Source organism: Belonocnema kinseyi, chromosome 2, assembly GCF_010883055.1.
Source record: "Belonocnema kinseyi isolate 2016_QV_RU_SX_M_011 chromosome 2, B_treatae_v1, whole genome shotgun sequence".
NCBI classification, from domain to species: domain Eukaryota; kingdom Metazoa; phylum Arthropoda; class Insecta; order Hymenoptera; family Cynipidae; genus Belonocnema; species Belonocnema kinseyi.
In genome coordinates this window covers 170,175,089-170,182,899 of record NC_046658.1, presented here as the reverse complement: position 1 = coordinate 170,182,899, position 7,811 = coordinate 170,175,089, and positions in this window count along the sequence as shown.

Sequence of the window (7,811 nt, the reverse complement as noted above, 5' to 3'; positions counted from 1 at the left end):
ACAATAATATCCATACTATGTACACCTGAAAAACATAACCTGAAAATCGACGCATGCATGAAATTAAGAATCACTCAAAACATCCAAATCGCCAATTTCTTCAATTTCATTCAAATGGAGAGCGAGAAATAAATAGAAGACCACCGAAGTCTTCCGAAGCTTTCAGATCGGCAATCATCGTATAGCAGAACTCCGAAGTCGAATCGTGCATTTTCGGCTTACATACGAACTCACAGTGGTAATCATGCATCTTCTGTTTTGCGGTTCCCAAACGGTAGGTATGGTGGGGGTAAATTTCATCCACGATCTGGCAGCTCCGGTTCGGACAGTAGTGCCGTGTGACAGTTGAGACTCACGGTCTAAAGTACGCGCGCCTATACACTCGCGTTCATACATACAAATGCCTACATGTACATGCATATATGTAGCGAGCTGAGATATTGCTCATTACACTCCTCTAAAAATACGAACACTCGCTACGCTATTATTATCCATTTAAAGAAAATTTGCAATGAAATGTATTTTAAATTTCTGAAATTTAATTTTAAAAGGATTCTGCATGAAAACATAAAAATTTTTACTCAAATAATGGTTTGAAAGATAGTGGTTTAAACACGTGAAATCACATAATTCTTTGTGATTTGTTCCTTGGATGGCACTGGGCATTCTGCGATTTCTTTTCCGGTCAATTCCTGAACAGCACCGTTATTCACGTTTATTTTCGCCCGTACTGATCGCCCATGAACTTGTGTAAAGATTGCGCGAATAATTGTGTGTTTAGATAATGTTTTTTCCAATATTGCGCAGACGTCGCCACTGGAAGTCGATAAGACAATTTGTTCTCCGGTTGGCATGGGATTCAGGACATGATTTCTTGCTCGCAATCGAATTAGTTTGTCTGGAGGAAAAACGTATCTTCTGAGTTCGAATATCTGATTCGTATTGATGTGAGGAGTAAGTCGAATAAATGAAAGATCTTCTAATTTAAATCCAAGTACGCTGGGGAAAGTTTCCTTCAGAGAAAGAGACCTTGACGTAGCACAAAGAGGTGGCGAAGAAGAAGAGGGTCCAAATCGATGAACACCAGGATTAGAGTCACCATCAGGTAAACCCATGGACCGTGAATTTAGTTCTGAAACAAGAAATACAGAATTACATTTTTGTTTTCAGTACCTACGCAATCATATGTTGGTACATGTTTCGTTGTGATTGGAGCTGTAATTCTAGGAACCAATTCGATAAACGCCTATAATTTTATGTTGTTCAATAGCTTACGAAAACATTTTTGAATCAAGTAAATATATTGAAATATTATTGACTTATTTAAAAAAAAATACAAACAGAAGTGTCGTAGAGAATTTTTTTCCTACAAAAATCAGCTAGCATTATATAAAATTCAATAGTTTGGAACAAAAGTTATTATAAATAGACAGGAAGAAAAGATTTAATTTGAAAAAACATTATTTATATAAATTATTATCATAAGTTTTAAATTTCCGCACGACTACTGCCTTAAGAAAATTTGTGTGTTTTCTTCATAATTTTCAAAACTCTAAAAAGGATTAGAAATTGTTGTCATAATATTTCAAAATTTTTTAATCGTGCACAATTAAAAAAAGTTTTTCGGAACCTTTCGGCCATTTCCCCCCCATATCTTGATGCATTAAAAACTTCAAATTTATTTAATATAAAGTAAAACCTAAATCATTAAAAATTTTCCCAGATATCTTGTTTTTGGTATCAAATGCTTTTTGACCTAGTCCCTAAGATTATTAAATCATTTGCAATTCAATTTGTCTGCTTCATCAATAATGTTTAAAATAATTCAGAAATATTAAATATGAAAAATTTCAAACATTGGTGAAACGTAAAAAGTGTTATGAAAAGTGTATAAAGTACGTGCAGACACGCATAGTAAACATAAAGACCGAGCCCAAAGCACTAGATCTGACAGACGTGAGCATTTAAAAAAAATTATAAATGGTTAAAAAATTTTTGGTGTACATACGTAATACTCTGTAATCCGTTTTGATTAATTGCCCTGAGGATACTGGACATTCCGTGGTTTCTTCTGCAGTCAATTCCGTAATCGCGCCACTATTCATGTTTATTTTAGCCCGTACCAACGGCCCAAAAACAGAGGTATATATCGCACGAAGAACCGTGTGTCTGCATTGTGTTTTTTGCAATACTGCACAGGCGTCGGCATTGGACGTTGACAGCACAATTTGTTCTCCGGTTGGCATAGAAGTCAGGACACGATGTTTTGACCTCAATTGAATTTGTTTATCTGGAGGAAAAACGTATATTCGTAGTTCGAATATCCGATGCGGGTTGTTGTGGGGAATTAGTCGAATAAATTCAAGATCTTCAAATCTATATCCAAGTACGCTTGAAAAAGTTTCCCTGAGAGAGGGAGATTGGCTAGGGGAGGAAGATGAAGAAGATCTATAGCGATGAATATCAGGATTAGGGCTACCATCACGCAAACGCTTGGACTGTGCAGTTAGATCTAAAACAAGAAATATAGGATTAAATTTTTATTTCAAGTAACGAAACAATCGTATGTTGGTAAGCACTAGTTGTAAATAACGTTGCAATTGAGGGTGACAGTTTCATAAACGTCGATGTTGTTTTCTCGTTAAATGTCTTTGGCCCATAGAATTTTTTAAAACAAAATTGCATATTTTCAAAGTATATATTCTTATAGAAATCTAAAATGTACATTTTTCTTTTGTTGACAAGAAATTTGTAGCTAGTGTCGTTTTTGCAACTTTCGCAGTAAATATACAAAAACAATTTTTTTGCTTGCCTCAAAACTGTACAAAAGTTGTCCAACCATGAAACTTCGCAGAAAAATGTTCATGAATTTTTAGACAGTAACATTACCCATTTTTGTCTAATTTAATAGATTTTACACAAGTTAATAATGAATCTGTTCGGCCATTTTCGTCCAAAAACAGTGCTTTTTGTTACAGTGTGAAAACCGTTAAGATGATAAATACCTGCAAACAAACCAGCCAAGCAGCTAAAACTAAACATTTTTATTTTTCATAATGAGGATTCATTTTAAATAATTATTTGAGCAGAAAGTTTATTTATACTGTAAAAGTAAATTACGATTTTCAATAACTTTTCCGCTAGAAGGTCTTTGTTGCTCGAAATACGTTCGACTCCCCTTAAGCTTACAGATATGAACTCATAATTCATGAAATCTTTTAGGAAAACAATTATAACCTTTGTTTAAAAAAAAACATGCTCATATTTTATTTACTCTACAAAGAGAAACTGTGACGTTGTGGCTTGCCGCTCGTTACGAATCCTTTCTCAGATTTACCGAATTATCATTTAAATCTAATATCGCAGAGTTACCCATGGCCAACAGTAGCTCAAACTAGATTAATTGAGTATGAGTGTAGAAGGATGCAGAATGAGTGTGAATAAAGCAATCATAGGTTAGATTAGCACATTCTTCCATACACTTCAGGAAATTATTTAGATTACCTTTTATTTTTTATCCAAGCTACATCAGAAAGCCGAAGGTTGATTGTATTTAGGGACCAGGCGTCTTGTCTCAATCGACGGAAGTATCCCTTGCTCCCTCAAAATCTCAAAAAAAGCAGATAGCACTTTTCACCGTTCAACACTCAACCTCACCACTGCACACTGCACCCAGTGCCGTTGCACCTCTTGTCACGAAGCTACTATAAACACACGGTGGAATCGTCTACTGATTCCTTACCGACTCTAATGAAGTAAAACAAATTTAATTACGACGTACGGAACCATACTCAGGCCGGCAGATGTCAAAACAAACCGGCGTAGCCATCTTGCCAGGAAACATCGAGCCGGCAGACCACCAGGGGAACATTTAGTCCGATACACGGAAGTAACAACCGGTAGTGGGGATAATGAAGAGATTGAGACTTTAATATTTACAGATTTCGATGCTGGCGATTCTCATGATTTGAATACTTCGCGCGCCTCTTTATATGCGTATATTTTGAGGTTACGTTATTTCAAGTATAAAATATAAATTATATAAATATTAATACTATTATATATAAATATATATGTATATTATTGATGATAATATTATAATTTTGTTATATTATAATAGTCTTATTTATACCTTGATCCGCATTTGAAAGAAATTAAAGAAATTGGCGATTTTGGAATTCATCTCGTTTGGATAAAAACTCAATTATTTGATTGAAAAATTAATTATTTTGTTGAAAATGTAACTATTTTGTAAAAAAGTCCTCTTTTATATCAAAAGTTCAACTACTTTGTTTAAATTTTAATTTTTTTATTTGAAGGTTCATCTCTTTCGTTGAAAATACATTTTTGAAACTGACAATTAATCTATACGATTTTTGGTTGAAAAATCATGTATTTTTTAAAAATTCTTCTTTCTTTCTAGAAATTATATTGTTTAATGGAAAATTTATACTTTTTGATTCAAAATTACATTTTTTGGTTGTATTACCAACTGTAAATAATTTTTGTTGCAAAGTCGTTTTGTTGTAAATGAAACTATATTGCTAAAAATTAATATCATAATTTTTGGGTGGAAAATTTGATTATTCACTTAAAATTGAAGTACTTAGTAATAAAATTAATTTTTTCTTATTAAGGATTCAGAATTATAGTTGAAAATTCAACTTTTTGCCTTCAAATTAAGTTTTTTGTTTAAAATTTGTACTGTTTTGTGAAAAATGCATCTTTTGGGCGTTAAAAGTCAACAATTTGATAGAAAGTTAAACTATTTGGTTAACAATTAAAATTTTGGTTAAAAAATCATATTTTTCGTTTAAAAATTTAGCTTTTTTGTAGATAATACTCTTTTTGACTTTAAAATTAAATAATTTCGTTCAAAGTTCATGTATTTTGTTGTAAATTGACCTTGTTTGGTAGAAATTTATTATTTTTGCTTGAAAATGTATCATTTAACAACTTTGTTGCAAATTTACTTTTTTCGGTTAAAAATTATTTATTTTAATCTGAAAATTTAACTATTCTAGGATTGATTAAAAATTAATCGTTTTTATCTGGAAATTGAACTATTCCATTTTTGGTTGATACTTTATTCTGTACATTGTATTAGTTAAAACACCAATTATTTCATAGAAAATTAATTAATTCTGTTAAAAAGTAAACGTAAGACGTAATTTTATTTTTTTGTAATATTTTTTAGAAAATTGCGAATTTCTAGGAACATTTGTAAATACCCTTGTATGGAATTTTAAGAAAATCCATATTGGAAAATATAGATATACATGTAGGTGAAAAGTCTGCCGAAAGTCATAAGGCTCTAAATTTGTACAGGTGCTTATTTTTAAATTGATGTGAAAGGTTTGCTATATGTAAATAAAGCCTAATCCTTCATGCAGTTAAAATTGGAAAGAGAAAAAGTTTTTGATTAATCAGTGAAGAGCAGTATCCTAGTAGTAAACTATTAAACACGGTACAGTTCATATTTCGCTACCACCTTCATTTGAGTCTTGCGGTTGTGGACTGGTAGCTTAAAAAAAAATCCGCAAGGGCGCGTCGTGCCGCCTCTCGCACAAAAGAAATGACGCGTCGATTATTTAAGACAGCAGTCCACGCGTAACGAAGCCTAATTATCTAGAGCAGAGAGTACCGTGACCAACATGGCGGTTCCTTCAGAGCGAAGCTCTTCCATTGCTGCTTTCCAGTTGAAGTTTTTTTTTTAAATTAATATTCCACAAATTTTGGGGAATATTAGTTACATAAATTTATGCATTCTTAAGCGTAGAATAAGTTCCCCATTAAATTTTGGGTAAATTTGAGCACTTTCAAATATTTCAAAAAAGTTTATGGAGATTTTCGTAAATAATAAGTATTTTGACAAACTTTTGGGGGATCTTTCACAAATTTTGGGGAGTTTGGTTAATATTTCACGCGGATATATTATACTATGACCGCTAATAGTACCCGATCAGGCCCCGACTAGGATAAGTCGGTCACCTGACTAGCCCCCGACTAATCTACCGTGACGCTACTGGTAGGGGGCTATTCAGGTGACCCGAATACCCCCCGACTTTAAGTGGGGTCGAATGGTCAGGAACCAGACTAGTTCCCCATTTGAATTTCTACACGGGTATTGCTGATAATTAACGAAATTTTCTTTTTTTAATTAAAAAATTTCAAACTGAATGGGTTAAAAATAAAATTTTTGTAGACTGAAATAATATTTGAAGTCATAATTGAAAATAATTTCATAAATTAATACCTATTAATTCTTTAATTTTAAACGGATTCAGAATCATCTTGTAAAATCAATTATTTTTTAATTTTTAAAACCTTAAGTTAAATTTAAAACATGGTTTTTTTTTAAATTCTTTCAATTAAAAAAATTATAATCGAAAACAAATAAATTAATTTCCTATCAAATAATGGATGCATTAACTAATACAATGTACAGGATAAAGTATCAACAAAAAATGGAATAGTTCAATTTCGAAATAAATACTGTGATAAAAAATTGAATTGAACAAGAAAAAAAAAACAACTTATTTTAAACAAAATTGTTAAATTTTCAAGGGAAAAGGTAAATTTTTGACCAAGAAGATTAATGTTCTATAAACAAACTATTTTTCAACTTAACCAATATATACGATCAATTTTTATTAATCCTATAATAGTTACATTGTCAGATGAAGATAAATAATTTTTAACAGAAAAAATTAATTTTTAACATAGTTGTTAAATTGTCAACCAATCAGATGAATTTTCGACCAAGAAAATTAATGATCTACAAAAAAAGACAAATTTTAAATAAAATACATGAATTTTCAACGAAATTTTTTAATTTTAATGTCAAAAGGACGAATTATCTACAAAAAGTTGAATTTTTTAAGCTAAAAATATGAGATTTCAATCAAAGATTTAAACTTTTAACCAAATAGTTAAATTTTAAACCATAATTAAAAAAGCTTGATACAAAAAAACGTATTTTTGTTCAACTCTTAGTAAAATAATCGACTTTTAAACCCAAGAAGATGTACAGTTGATATTTCAACCGAACAGTTGAATTTTTGACCAAAAATGATAGATTTTCAAATAAAAAGATTAGATTTCTACCAAATAAGGTCAATTTCCAACAAAATACACGAACTTTCAATGAAAGTATTTAATTTTAAAGTCAAAAAGATTATTTAATAAAATTATCTACAAAACAGCTGAATTTTTAACCCAATTTAAAGGCAAATAGTTGAATTTTCAAATATAATTATGAATCCTTAATAAGAAAAAAATTAATTTTTTTTACTAAGTAGTTCGACTTTAAGTGAATAATCGAATTTTCCACCCAAAAATTATTATTTTAATTTTTAAAAATATAGTTGCATTTACAACAAACTGACTTTGAAACCAAAAAATATTTACAGTTGATAATTCAACCGAAAAATGTAATTTTTAATAAAAAAATATAAATTTCCCATAAAACAATATAATTTCTAGAAAGAAAGAAGAATTTTTAACAAAACACATGATTTTTTAACCAAAAATCGTATAGATTAATTGTCAGTTTGAAAGGTGCATTTTCAACGAAAGAGATGAACCTTCAAATAAAAAAAATAAAATTTAAACAAATTAGTTGAACTTTTGATATAAAAGAGGATTTTTTTTTACAAAAGAGTTACATTTTCAACAAAATAATTAATTTTTCAATTAAATAATTGAGTTTTTATCCAAACGAGATGAATTCCAAAATCACCAATTCCTTTAATTTCTTTCAAATGCGGATCAAGGTGTAAATAAGACTATTATAATATAACATAATTATA